Below are 16,083 nucleotides of genomic sequence, written 5' to 3'. Positions count from 1 at the left end.
GTTCTCAGAAATAATACCACACATCTACAGCCATCTGATCTTTGATAAACCTGAGAAAAACAAGAAATGGGGAAAGGATTCCCTATTTAATAAATGGTGCTGGAAAAAATGGGTAGCCATCAGTAGAAAGCTGAAACTGGATCCTTTCCTTACTCCTTATACGAAAATTAATTCAAGATGGATTAGAGACTTCAATGTTAGACCTAATACCATAAAAATACTAGAAGGAAGCCTAGGTAATACCGTTCAGGACATAGGCATGGGCAAGGACTTCATGTCTAAAACACCAAAAGCAATGGCAACAAAAGCCAAAATTGACAAATGGGATCTCATTAAGCTAAAGAGCTTCTGCACAGCAAAAGAAACTTCCATCAGACTGAACAGGCAACCTACAGAATGGGAGAAAATTTTTGCAATCTACTCATCAGACAAAGGGCTAATATCCAGAACCTACAAAGAACTCAAACAAATTTTCAAGAAAAAAACAAACAACCCCATCAAAAAGTGGGCAAAGGATATGAATAGACATTTCTCAAAAGAGGACATTCATACAGCCAACAGACACATGAAAAAATGCTCATCATCACTGGCCATCAGAGAAATGCAAATCAAAACCACAATGAGATACCATCTCACACCAGTTAGAATGGCAATCATTAAAAAGTCAGGAAACAACAGGTGCTGGAGAGGATGTGGAGAAGTAGGAACACTTTTACACTGTTGGTGGGATTGTAAACTAGTTCAACCATTATGGAAAACAGTATGGCGATTCCTCAAGGATCTAGAACTAGAAGTACCATATAACCCAGCCATCCCATTACTGGGTATATACCCAAAGGATTATAAATCATGCTGCTATAAAGACACATGCACACGTATGTTTATTGCGGCACTATTCACAATAGCAAAGACTTGGAATCAACCCAAATGTCCATCAGTGACAGACTGGATTAAGACAATGTGGCACATATACACCATGGAATACTATGCAACCATAAAAAAGATGAGTTTGTGTCCTTTGTAGGGACATGGATGCAGCTGGAATCCATCATTCTTAGCAAACTATCACAAGAACAGAAAACCAAACACTGCATGTTCTCACTCATAAGTGGGAACTGAACAATGAGATCACTTGGACTCGGGAAGGGGAACATCACACACCGGGGCCTATCACAGGGACGGGGGAGGGGAGATGGATTGCATTTTGAGTTATACCTGATGTAAATGACGAGTTGATGGTTGCTGATGAGTTGATGGGTGCAGCACACCAACATGGGACAAGTATACATATGTAACAAACCTGCATATTATGCACATGTACCCTAGAACTTAAAGTATAATTAAAAAAAATAAAGAAAGTGTGGCACATACACACCATGGAATACTATGCAGCCATGAAAAGGGATGGGTTCATGTCCTTTGTAGGGGCATGGATGCAGCTGGAAACCATCATTCTCAGCAAACTATCGCAAGGACAGAAAGTCAAACACTGCATGTTCTCACTCATAGATGGGAACTGAACAATGAGAACACTTGGACACAGGATGGGGAATATCACACACCAAGGCCTGTCTTGGGAAGAGATAGCATTAGGAGATATACCTAATGTAAAGGACGAGTTAATGGGTGCAGCACACCAACATGGCACATGTATACATATGTAACAAACCTGCACGTTGTGCACATGTACCGTAGAACTTAAAGTATAATAATTTTTTTAAAAAAAGAAAGATGATCTTTAGATATCAATTTATCCAAAAACTTATGACCACTCTTCCAAAGACACATTTTATCACCTGTTGTATTCCCATGTAGATGGGGATATATTTAGAAAGTAGGCAGGGCCGGCCACAGTGGGTCACGCTTACAATCCCAGCCCTTTGGCAGGCCAAGGTGGGTGGATCACTTGAGACCAGGAGTTCCGGAACAGCCTAGGCAACATGGGGAAACCTTGTCTCTACTGAAAATACAAAAATTAGCTGGGTGTGGTGGCACATGCCTGTAATCCCAGCTACTCAGGAGGCTGAGGCTCAAGAATCACTTAAAATCAGGAAGCAGAGGTTGCAGTGAGCCAAAATAGTGCTACTGCACTCCAGCCTGGGCGACAGAGTGAGATTCTGTCTCAGAAAAAAAAAAAAAAAAAAGAAAAAGAAAAATGTAGGCACATGAGACTAGGAATAGTTATGAAGCCATAACTTTATTTTGATATTTTTCTTATTAAGCAAAATATCTGCTGAACCTGCCTGCTCACCCACAGAGCTGCTTATAAGTCAATAGTAACACAGTTTCTCACTTATGAGATGTCTGTGTATGTTGATGTTTTGCATGAACCTTATATATAGATGATGTCTATGTATTGGAAGTTAGAGACAAAAAGCAAAACCACAAGTATTTGGTATATAAATTAGATCAGTGGTCCTCAAAGCATGATTTGTGAACCCCTGGGAGTCTCAAGACATTTCATGTAATATGTGAGTTCAGAATTATTTTTATAATAATATCAAGATATGAGTAGCCTTTTTTTACTCTTCATTCTCTAATAAGTACAGAATTTTCCAAAGGATACATAATGTTTTATAATGTAATTCTAATGTTAACATGTAATGTTCATATTATTACAATTTTTAAAGAAATTTGTAAATATTCAAAATTTTTATTAGTTTTACATTTTAATATTGTATATATTGATAGATACAACCCATATAAACAAAAGCTTTTGGAGTTCCTAAAAAGTTTTAAGAGTGGTAAGGGGCCCTAAGACTAAAGAGTGAAGAATCACTGGAATAGACCAAACTTGGTTCACAGTGCACTTTTTTCATAATACAAAAGCAGTATGGTCTTTGTTTTAGTTGTAGTGACCTTGTAATAACCTTCTTTATTATGTGAGGTAGAAGAAGAAAGAGAAAGGTAACTAAGATGAATCATTATCCATTGCCATTGAAAAAGGAGCCATGTACAGACATCTCTGAGTCTACGTAGCTCTTCATCTTGTTGGTCTCACTGAGAATTATATTTAGACACATGAACTGAACAATATTAATTTGAGTTTAAGGCTTCCAAATATGAAACAATGATTTTCATATCTGATTAGTAAGTGCAAGTGACCACCAGCATACTAAAAGAGATGCCAGATTTTTCTTCTATTTTCTTGTAGAAGAAAAAAAAACTTCAAATGCTTTTTCTAGTATTGCATTGGCTGGTTAGCTTTTGTGCCCATTGGTTTACTGATATTTGGGAAATGGTAAATGCCTTCTACTAATAAAGGAGTGGGCTCTGGCCTAAACAGATTGCAGGCAATTTTTTCATTATCACAGAATCAAAACAGATGTCTGGTTCATTCCAAATGATATTGCTCTCTCTTTTTAATGCTGATAAAATATAATATCTGTGCTACTCATTTGTTATTTATTACATACTGCTTTTCAGATACAGTCATCTTTTCATGTCTAAATATCTAACCTCCATTCCCGATCTGTTAACTCCATGAGGGATCTTTGATAGATCAGCTTATTCAACAGACACCTTTACAGCAGATGAAAACAAGTTATCAGTTTCCATTCACATTTCCCATTCCAACTTGAGGTACCTATAGTCTATAGTTCTTTGCTTGCTAGAACTCAGGCTTACTTAGACAGTAGTGGGAGAATGTAAAGATTTCAAGTTAGAGTATTACGTGATTATGTGATGTGTTGCTTTACTCTGTTAAATTTTTATTGTCGTTACTTATCTATGCTTACTAAATGAAAATTTTTGTTCTGCCTATACCATGAGATTCTGAAAAAAATAAGACTTTCTTGAAAAGATCTATTAAATGTAACGATATTGCATCTTATAGGTATACTCAAGCAGTGCAGGTCCAAATCATTAAAGCCTGCTTAGTCACCACCTGTGGACATAATTACATCACTATTATAGACATTATTCTGCATTTAACTGTAGAACTCTAGCATGGTGCTTCATTTTATGAAACACCTAGTTCAATATGTTCCTAACCTAGTTGGCCTATAAAATGAAACTAGGCTACTTTGGATACTTAGGATTGTTTCTGAGAATTAACCACACTGTGGATTATCCATGAGATAAAGCCTCCTCTCCAACACTACTCATAATCACTTCCAACAGGGAAGAGCTGGGCAAAGGTCAGAGGTCAAGTCTAAACAGAATGAGGTTTGTTTCTAAATAATACACTTCCCTGCCTATAAAAGTCACATCCAATTTCTTTACTATCTTCTGTAATTATATATATTCTCTCACTGTAAGTTATTTTCAATTCTTTCCAGATAGAAGCTACTACTTACTAATCCTTGCAGTCCCCTCACAGTTCTTAATGTATAAAATTTACTCAAAAATATATGCTTAATCAAGTAAACATTTATTGTCGGTCTACTATGTGTAAGGTATTGTTCTGGGAATTGGGGGGAAGGATGGGAGAGACTACATTTGTAATCTTCTTCTAAATTAGTAGGAGAGATGAGAATGTATGTAATAATGATTATAAGGTATTCTTAGTGCTATAAAAGAGGTACATTTGTAAAATTTAGTCTATTGTTTTAGGTTAATAATGCTTCCTCTCTTTCATTAGTGTCCTTAATGGAGAGTCAGTGGTATGTGAAATTTCTAACCAATACAAGTGTACTGTTTCCATTTTAGGTGCCAACAATGAAAATTGAGGATGTCAGAATCTACCCTGATGTGGTCCAGAGAATGATGGCTGAAGTACAAGAAATGAGAGAGAAGCAGAGCAACATGGATGCCAAATTTGCAGAACTGAAGAAGTGCTTATTTTTATGAAGATTTCCAGTGCTTGTTTCCAAAGTTTTTAAGTTTGATTGCCTCAAGTTTAGAAACTGAACTCTTGTTTTCCATGGCACTTTAGTGAGTTTTACTTCTTTTAAGTAAAGCTACAGCACTGAATCAAATGCTTTAGTGCTGGACTGCTGTTCATGTTCCAATGACTTGGATCATATAACTCTGGCTGACTAGTAGACCACTGTATAAATCAGAAACGAAGTCACCAGCATCCAAGATAGCCATTCAGGTATGAATAATATAGCAGCTAGCAGTTTCTATTTGACACTACAAAAACAGAAAAGGATGTTAAATGTATAGGTTCTGAATTTAAGTACTCTAACCTACATTCCTGACTTATTTGCTAGTTCTTGGTGGCTTCAAGGATAATCTATGATTCCTTTCTCTGAAGATGTTTTTTAATTTTATCTATAAAATAGATACTTTAATATATTTTTCAGTGCTTTATAAAGAACCATATAGTGTATAAAACAGCATACAATGACCCTAACATTAGGGTATTTGCTCAGGCAGTAGCATTCAAAGGCAAAATTTCTTTTTTTCAACTTTTATTTTAGATTCAGGGTGATACATGTGCAGGATTGTTACTTGGGTACATTTTGTGAGGCTAAGGTGTAGGGTATGAATAATCCCATCACTCAGGTACTGAGCATAGTACCCAATGGTTGGGTTTATTTTTTCTATTTTAATTTTTATTGAGTAAGACTCTTCAGTTAAAGAGCACACATTTAAGGTTTACAACGTGATAATTTAGTACACACACACGTTTTAAAATTATCATAATCAAGCTAATTAATCCTTCTAATTCATAAACTTGGAATATCATTCCATTTATCTGTATTGTCTTTAATGTCCTTAATTATTTACATATATGTGTGTATATATGTGTGTGTGTATATATATATATATACACACATATATTACTTTAAGTTCTGGGATACATGTAGAGAATGTGCAGGTTTGTTACATAGCTATACATGCGCCATGGTGGTTTGCTGCACCTATTGACCTCTAAGTTCCTTCCCCTCACCCTCCACACCACAACAGTCCCTGGTATATGCTGTTCCCCTCCCTGTGTCCATGTATTCTCATTGTTCAGCTCCCATTTATGAGTGAGAACATGCAGTGTTTTGTTTTCTGTTTCTGTGTTAGTTTGCTGAGGATGATGGCTTCTGGCTTCATCCATGTTCCTGCAAAGGACATGATCTCATTAACTTGTATGGCTGCATAGTATTTCATGATGTATGGGTGTCACATTTTCTTTATCCAGTCTATTATTGATGGGCATTTGGGTTAGTTCCATGACATTGCTATTGTAAATAATGCTGCAATAAACATGTGTGTGCATGTGTCTTTATAGTAGGATAATTTATATTCCTTTGGGTGTATACCTAGTAATGGGATTGCTGGGTCAAATGGTATTTCTGATTCTAGATCCTTTAGCAATTGCCACACTGTCTTCCACAATGGTTGAACTGATTTACATTCCCAAAAGTATTCCTATTTCTCCACAGCCTCACCAGCATCTGTTTTTTATTGACTTTTTAATAATTGCCATTCTGAGTGGTGTGAGATGGTATCTTGTGGTTTTGATTTGCATTTCTCTTATATCAGTGATTTTGAGTTTTTTCCCATATATTTGTTGGCTGCATAAATACCTTCTTTTGAGAAGTGTCTGTTCATATCCTTTGTCCACTTTTTGATGTTTTTTTTTGTTGTTGTTGTTGTTGTTCTTGTAAATTTGTTTAAGTTTCTTGTAAATTCTGGATACTAGACCTTTGTCAGATGGGTAGATTGAAAAACTTTTCTCCCATTCTGTAAGTTGCCTGTTCACTCTGATGATAGTTTCTTTTGCTGAGCAGAAGCTCTTTAGTTTAATTAGATCCCATTTGTCAATTTTGACTTTTGTTGCAATTGCTTTTGGGATTTTCATCATGAAGTCTTTGCCCATGCCCATGTCCTGAATGGTATTGCCTAAGATTTCTTCTAGGGTTTTTATGGTTTAAGTATTTAATCCATCTCGAGTTAATTTTTGTATAAGGTGTAAGGAAGGGGTCCAGTTTCAGTTTTCTGAATGTGGCTAACCAGTTTTCCCAGCACCATTTGTTTAATAGGGGACCTTCTCCCCATTGCTTGTTTCTGTCAGGTTTGTAGAAAATCAGATGGTGTAGATGTGTAGTGTTAGTTCTGAGGTCTTTGTTCTGTTCAATTGGCTATATGTCTGTTTTGGTACCAGTGCCATGCTGTTTTAGTTACTGTAGCCTTGTAGTACAGTTCGAAGTCAGGTAGCATGATGCCTCCAGCTTTGTTCTTTTTGCTTAAGATTGTCTTGGCTATACATGGTCTTCTTTAATTCCACATGAAATTTAAAGGTTTTTTGTTTTTTTTTTTTTCTAATTCTGTGAAAAATGTCAATGGTAGTTTGATGGGAATAGCACTGAATCTACAAATTACTTTGGGCGGTATGGTCATTTTCACGATATTGATTCTTCCTATACATGAAGATGGAATGTTTTTCCATTTGTTTGTGTCCTCTCTCATTTCCTCGAGCAGTGGTTTGTAGTTCTCCTTGATGAGGTCCTTCACATCCCTTCTTAGCTGTATTCCCACGTATTTTCTTTTTGTAGCAATTCCGAATGGGAGTTCATTCATGATATGGCTCTCTGCTTGTTTATTATTAGTGTAAAGGAATGCTTGTGATTTTTGCATGTTAATTTTGTATCCTGAGACTTTGCTAAAGTTGCTTATTATTTTAAGAAATTTTGGTGCTAAGATGAAGGGTTTTCTAAATATAAAATAATGTTGTCTGCAAACAGAGACAATTTGACTTCCTTTCTTCCTATTTGAATACTCTTTATTCATTTGTGCGATTGCCCTGGCCAGAACTTCCAATAAGATGTTGAATAGGAGTGTTGAGAAAGAGCATCCTTGTCTTGCACTGGTTTTCAAAGTGAATGCTTCCAGCTTTTGCTCATGCAATATGATATTGACTGTGGGTTTATCATAAAAAGTTCCTATTATTTTGAGATATGTTCCATCAATACATAGTTTATTGAGAGTTTTTAACATGAAGGGATGTTGAATTTTATCAAAGGCCTTTTCCGCATCTATTGAGTTAATCATGTGGGTTTTGTCTTTGGTTCTGTTTATGTGATGGATTACGTTTATTGATTTGCGTATGTTGAACCAGACTTGCATTCCAGGGGTGAAGCTAACTCAATCATGATGGACAAGTTTTTGGTGTGCTGCTAGTTCAATTTGCCAGAATTTTATTGAGGATATTCGCATCAATGTTTATTAGAGATATTGGCCTGAAGTGTTCTTTGTTGTGTCTCTTCCCGATTTTGGTATCAGGATGATGCTGGCTTCATAAAATGAGTTAGGGAGGTGTCCCTCCTTTTCAATTGTTTGTTTGGAATAGTTTCAGAAGGAATGGTACCAGCTTTTCTTTGTACCTGTGGTAGAATTTGGCTTTGAGTCTTCCCTCCTGGGCTTTTCTTTCTTTCTTTTTTTTTTTTTTTTTTTGGTTTGTAGGCTTTTAATTATTGCCTCAATTTCAGAACGTGTCCCAACAATTAGTTTTTCAATCCTTTCCCGTCTCCCCGTCTCCTCCCTCTGGTAGCCTTCAGCTTCTATTGTTGCTGTCTTTATATCCATGAGTACTCAACATTTAGCCCCCACTTATAAGTGAGAACATGTGTTTTTTTATTTTCTTTTCCTGTGTCAATTTGCTTAGGATAATGGCCTCCAGCTGAATTTATGTTGCTGCAAAGAATCTGATTTCATTCTTTCATGGCTGCATAGTATTTCATGGTGTATATGTAGCACATTTTCTTTATCTGGTTTACCATTGATGGGTACCTAGGTCAATTCAATGTCTTTGCTATTGTGAATAGTGTAACCATGAACACGTCAGTCCCTGACCTTTTGGAAGAACAATATGTTGTCCTGTAGATACACACTCAGTAATGGGATTGCTGGGTCAAATGGTTGTTTTCAGTTCTTTGAGAGGATTATGGCAGATGGGAGGGAGGGATCGTGGCATACTGGAGGAAAGACTAGATTGCAGCTCTTACTCAGATGAACAGAGCAGGGTGTGGAGGCCCACATCATAAATTTTTGCTCCAGAACGACGGGAGGAATAAATCAGGAAACACAAGAGGAACCACAGACCCTCTGAAGGAAGAGGATTTCTCCTTCAGGACCTGGGATATAAATACTGTGCTGGTATCCATGGTTGAGAGACCCACAGACTGTTCACATCACAAGACTCTGTGCAGACAACCCCCAGTTCCAGTCCAGAGCTGGGTAGGCTTGCTGCGTGGCTAGATCCAGAATAGAGATAACAATCGCTACAGCTTGGCTCTAAGGAAGCCACATCCATAGAAAAAGGGGGTGAGTACTACATCAAAAACACACCCTGCAAGACAAAAGAATCTGAACAACAGCCTTCAGCCCTAGACATTCCCTCTGACGAGCCTACCCAAATGAGAAAGAATGAGAAAACAACTCAAGTAACATGACAAAACAAGGTTCATAACACCCCCCAAAAATCACACTAGCTCACCAGGAATGGATCCAAACCAAGAAGAAATCCCTGAATTACTTGAAAAATAATTCAGGAGGTTAGTTATTAAGCTAATCAAGGAGGCACCAGAGAAAGGCAAAGCCCCATGGAAGAAAATTAAAAAAAAAAAAAAAGATACAAGAAGTGAAGGGGGAAATATTTAAAGAAATAGACAACATAAAGAAAAAACAATCAAAACTTCAGGAAAAATGGACACAGTTATAGAAATGCAAAATGCTCTGGAAAGTCTCAACAATAAAATCTAACAAGTAGAAGAAAGAAATTCAGAGCTCAAAGGCAAGGTTTTCAAATTAACACAATCCAACAAACACAAAGGAAAAAAAGAATAAGAAAATGTGGAGAAAGCATCCGAGAAGTCTGGGATTATGTTAAATGACCAAACCTAAGAAGAATTGGTATTCCTGAGTTATAAGAGAAACCTAAAAGTTTGGAAAACGTATTTGGGAGAATAATCAAGGAAAAATTCCTTGGCCTTGTTAGAGATATAGACATCCAAAAACAAGAAACACAAAGAAAACCTGGAAAATACATAGCAGAAAGATCATCACCTAATCACATTGTCATCAGATTGTCTAAAATTAAGATGAAGAAAATAATCTTAAGAGCTGTGAGACAAAAATACAAGGTTACAAAAAACAAAACAAAAACAAAAACAAAAACAAAACCTACCAGATAAACGGTAGATTTCTCAGCAGAAACACTATGAGCTAGAAGGGATTGGGGCTCTATTTTCAGGCTCCTCAAACAAAAAAATTATCAGCCAAAAATTTTGTATCCAACAAAACTAAGTTTCACATATGATGAATTTATTTTTCTTTTTCAGACAAACAAATACTGAGATAATTCACCCCTACCAAGCCACCACTACAAGAACTGCTGAAAGGAGCTCTATATCTTGAAACCAATTCTGGAAATATATCTAAACAGAATCTCTTTAAAGCATAAATCACACAGGACCTATAAAACAAAAATACAAGTTAAAAAACAAAAACAAAAACCAAGGTATACAGGCAACAAATAGCATGATTAATGGAATGGGACCGCACATCTCAATACTAACACTGAATGTAAATGGCCTAATTACTTCACTTAAAAGGTATAGAATTGCAGAATGGATAAGAATTCACCAACCATCTACTGCCTTCCAGAGACTCACCTAACACATAAGGACTCATATAAACTTATGGTAAATGAGTGGAAAAATACATTTCATGCAAATGGACACCAAAAGTGAGCAGGGGTAGCTATTCTTACATCAGACAAACTTTAAAGCAACAGCCATTAAAAAAGACAAAGGGGGACATTATATAATGGTAAAAGGCCTTGTCCAACAGAAAAATATCACAATCCTAAACATATATGCACCTAACACAGGAACTCCCAAATTTATGAAATAAATACTAATACACCTAAGAAATGAGACAAACAGCAACACAATAACAGTGGGGGACTTCAGTAATCCACTGACAGCAATAGACAGGTCATCAAGACAGAAAGACAACAAAGAAACAATGAATTTAAACTATACCCTGGAACAAATACAGATATATACAGAACATTCCATCCAACAACCGAGAATATACATTCTATTCAACAGTGCATGGAACTTTCTCCAAGATAGACCATATGATAGGACACAAAATGAGCCTCAATAAATTTTTAAAAATTGAAATTATATCAAGCACTCTCTCAGACCACAGTGGAATAAAATTGGAAATCAACTTCAAAAGGAACCTTCAAAACCATGCAAATACATAAAAATTAACCTGCTACTGAATGATAATTGGATCAAAAATGAAATCAAAACAAACCTTAAAATATTCTTCAAACTTAACGACAATAGTGACACAACCTATCAAAACCTCTGAGATAAAGCAAAGGCGGTGCTAAGAGGAAAGGTCATAGCCCTAAAAGCCTATGTCAAAAAGTCTGAAAGAGCACAGACAATCTAAGGTCACACCCTAAGGAACTAGAGAAACAAGAACAAACCAAACCCAAACCCAGCAGAAGAAAGGAAATAACTAAGATCAAAACAGAACGAATGAAATTGAAACAAAATAAAACAATACAAAAGATAAATGAGAGAAAAAGCTGGTTCTTTGGAAAGATAAATAAAACTGATAGATCATAAGCAAAATTAACCAAGAAAAGAAGAGAGAAAATCCAAGTAACTTTAATAAGAAATGAAATGGGAGATATTACAACTGACACCACAGAAATACAAAAGATCATTCAAGGCTACTATGAACACCTTTATGCACATAAACTAGAAAACCTAGAAGAGATGGATAAATTCTTGGAAAGATACAACCCTCCTAGCTTAAATCAGGAAGAATCAGAAACCTTGAACAGACCAAGGTTTGAAATGGTAATTTTAAAATTACCAACAACAACAAAAAAAGTCTAGGACCAGAAGGATGCACACCAGAGTTCTACCGGACATTCAAAGAATAATTGGTACCAATCCTGTTGACTCTATTCCACAAGACAGAGAAAGAGGGAACCCTGTGCATCATTCTTTGAAATCAGTATCACTCTAATACCAAAACTAAGAAAGGACATAACCAAAAAAGAAAACTATAAACTAACATCCCTGATGAATATAGATACTAAAATTTTTAACAAAATTCTGGCTAACCAAACCTAACAATATATCAAATGGATAATCCACCATGATCAAGTGGGTTTCACACCAGGGAAGCAGGGATGGTTTAACTTTGAGCAAGTCAATAAATGTGATACAGCACAGAAACAGAATGTTTTTAAAATTACACGATCATTTTAATAGATGCAGAGAAAGCATTTGACAAAATCCAACATTGCTTTATGATTAAAACTCTCAGCAAAATCAACATACAAGGGACATACTTCAATGTAATAAAAGCCATCTAAGACAAACTGACAGAAAACATAACAATGGGGAAAAGCTGAAAGCATTCCCTCTGAGAACTGGAACAAGACAAGGATGCCCATTCTCACCACTCCTCTTCAACATAGTACGACACCCTTTTCAACAAATGGTGCTGGGATAATTGAATAGCCACATGTAAGATAATGAAATGAAATCTTCTTCTCTAACCTTATACTCTAACTTTCAACTTAAGATGGATTAAGGACTTAAATCTAAGACCTGAAACTATAAAAATTCAAGAAGATAACATTGGAAAAACCCTTCTAAACATTGGCTTAGGCAAGGATTTCATGACCAAGAACCCAAAAGCAAATGCAATAAAAACAAAGATAAATAACTAGGACTTTATTAAACTAAAGTGCTTTTGCATGGCAAAAAGCAGTCAGCAGAGTACAGAGACAACCCACAGAGTGGGAAGAAGTCTTCACAATCTATACATCTGACAAAGTACTAATATCCAGAATCTACAATGAACTCAAACAAATCAGCAAGAAAAAACAAACAAGACCATCAAAAAGTGGGTTAAAGACATAAACAGAAAATTCTCAAAACAAGATATACAAATAGTCAACAAACATATGAAAAAATGCTCAACAGCACTAATAATCAGAGAAATGAAAACCAAAACCACAATGTATTACCACCTTACTCCTGCAAGAATGGCCATAATCAAAAAATTAAAAAAAAAAAAATAGATGTTGGCATGGATGCAGTGAACAGGGAACACTTCTACACTGCTGGTAGGAATGTAAACTAGTACAACCACTGTGAAATACAGTGTGGAGATTCCTTAAAGAACTAAAAGTAGAACTAACACTCAATGCAGCAATCCCACTACTGGGTATCTTCCCAGAGGAAAAAAGTCATTATATGAAAAGATACTTGTACATGCATGTTTATAGCAGCACAATTTGCAATTGCAAAAACGTGGAGCCAACCCAAATGCCCATCAATCAACGAGTGGACAAAGAAACTGAGACATATATAGCAGCATTCCATTATATATATATATATAATGGAATACTATATATCTTAGATATGATGGAATACTATATATGTATAATGGAATACTATATATATATGATGGAATACTACTCAGCCATAAAAAAGAATGAATTAATGGCATTCGCAGCAACCTGGATGAGATTGGAGACTACTATTCTAAGTGAAGTAACTCAGGAATGGAAAACCAAACATCGTATGTTCTCACTCATATGTGGGAACTAAGCTATGAGGATGCAAAGGTGTAAAAATGACACAATGGATTTTGAGGACTTGGGGGGAAAGGGTGGGAAGGGGATGAGGGTAAAAGACTACAAATGGGGTGCAGTGTATACTGCTCATGTGGTGAGTGCACCAGAATCTCACAAATCACCACGAAAGATCTTACTTATGTAACCAAACACCATCTGTTCTTCAATAACCTATGGAAATTTAAAAAAAAAAAAAAAGTAACTTCTTTGAGAAATCACCAAACTGTTTTTCACAGTGGCTAAGCTAATTTACATTCCCACAAACAGTGTATAAGCATTCTTTTTTCTCCACAGCATCCCAAATGCAAAATTTAAATGGTTAACCATTTCACAATAATTTCTGTGAGAAAAGGTTATAACCTATTATTTACCTTAGAGGAGACATGCATGCATTTGTTCTAACAAATGTTCATTATATTAAAATTAAACTTGGGCTCGCCTGTCAATCTTTCAATGAAGTACAAATGTATTTTTAATTGTATGAGTCTCTCTTTTGTAATTGACTTAACGAATTAAACTTTTCACATCCACAAGGAATAAAAGAGAGAGAGGGTAAAGTAGAAGTATTTTTCTTGCCTTTTCAGCAACATTGAATATAAGCCAAGATTTTTATTGACATCAACCATAAGCCAACCCTTCATGTTAATTTTGGACATCAGTCTGTTGTTGAATGTTAACCATTACATACATATATATCATGTGTTTAATGATGCTCCAGTGGGTTCTGACTTGTTTTATAGGTAAACCAGACCAAAAACTTTGTCTATAGCAAACTAGATGGCCTTCAGAGTTTCCTTCTAGCCAAATATTGGTGATACTTTCCCACTGTGGAATTTGGATTGTATTAGATCATACTTAAAGTTAATTCTATATATGAAGTTTGTAGTTTATTAATCTGATACAAGATGTCTCTTTCCATATCCTTCAAAGGAAGTATAGATATGTTAGTTTGATATATACCCACTGGCCTAGAGACTTAGTTGTTCTCTCAGCCTTCTATGAAGTATTTTTCTACCCCTTTGATTGTTAGTAAAGAATCTGCATTTGTATTATCTTGGTTTGCAAAGATTCTTATATTCTCAAGTTTAGAAGGTATTAGTCTGTATTTCCAAAAATGTTACAGTAATACCTGTATGGACTATTGACTGATGGAAAGGTTAAAAGGAGTTAAATTTTAAGTTTGGAATAATCAGAGTAATGGGATAATTCTTATGAAGAAAATTAAAACTGTTAACTCATACAGTTCAATATGTTATTAGATATATCTTCAAAATTCTATAGACATCTTTCTGTCTTGCTTCATTTTGGCAATATGTAAATGTTGCTGGAAATACGCAACCTTTGCCTTGAAATAACAAACCTAAGACAAAAGTACTGGAAGCAACAGCAGCTATTAACATAGGTGCCAGTTCAGTCTTTCGAAGTTTTTTATTCTTTCTTTTCTGTAAATTATTAATTATAGCTATTCTATAACATTCTTGGCTTAGATATAAAATAATTATAATATATAATTCCATGAAGGTCAAAAGAAAAATGTATTAATTTTCATTGTGCTTAGTTGTATCTCTTATAACATTCCTCTTTATTTGTTTCCTTAAATAGTGAGCATCATGTCCTTATTGAAGTGTTCTCCATGGTTTGTTAGATTCTCCAGTTTATATTGAGTTTGACGAGTGGAAATTATGTAGTAGACATGAATAGAAAAAGGTGAGTTTATTGATTCTACATATTTTCTTGCTTATAGAAGCCCCCTTATGCTCACATCCCATACTTCTTCTCTTTCCAAGTTTATTCTTATCTTTTAGATCAGAGCAGTTAGACAGCATGTATAAATTGTGTGTCAGAATAAAGAAGATAGCTGCCAAGGAAAGCCAAACATATCATCAGTTCAGTATATATTGTGTTTTCTTTTGTTTTTATACTTTTAAAATGATAACAGGCTAACTTGCTGTGGCACAATCATGATAGGTGCACCCTAGTTGCTGGCTGTTGGTTGTAGGTTACTTCTGTCTGTATCCTTAAGGTGGCTCCAGCAATGTCTTTGATAACTAACATAGGAAAAATACCAGTTATTCTAAGGTTCTAAAGAGCCTAATAGAACTTACACCTCACCTGGGATTCTCCTAGAATAAATTGGAAGCAACACCTCAGCTCTACCTTGCTAAAGCGCCGTGGATCTTCCATAGAGGTTCTTTACACAAAAGATTAGACTGGCCAGAGGAACAAAACAATTTCACGTATGATTTCTGATATAATTAGGAGTTCCCAGTTCCATTTTTACTGGCCTCTTGCAACCTAAGATTGTAGGGTTTTTGTTTTAAGTCCTTCGAATACAGAATATCTAATCATAAACAATTTTCTTGCAGGGTGCTATCTAGGTGTACCTCAGGCAGGAAGTCTTAAGTTATTGGTTTGACTCCTCAGACTTGATTAAGCAACTTAGAACCATTAGATAATAATTAATGGCTGATGTTTATTGAGTACTTATGATGTGCTGGATACTGTACTAAGTGCCTTACATA

Source organism: Macaca fascicularis, chromosome X (genome assembly GCF_037993035.2).
Source record: "Macaca fascicularis isolate 582-1 chromosome X, T2T-MFA8v1.1".
Classification (NCBI taxonomy): domain Eukaryota; kingdom Metazoa; phylum Chordata; class Mammalia; order Primates; family Cercopithecidae; genus Macaca; species Macaca fascicularis.
The sequence above is the reverse complement of the archived record's forward strand: the minus strand, read 5'-3'. Positions refer to the sequence as shown.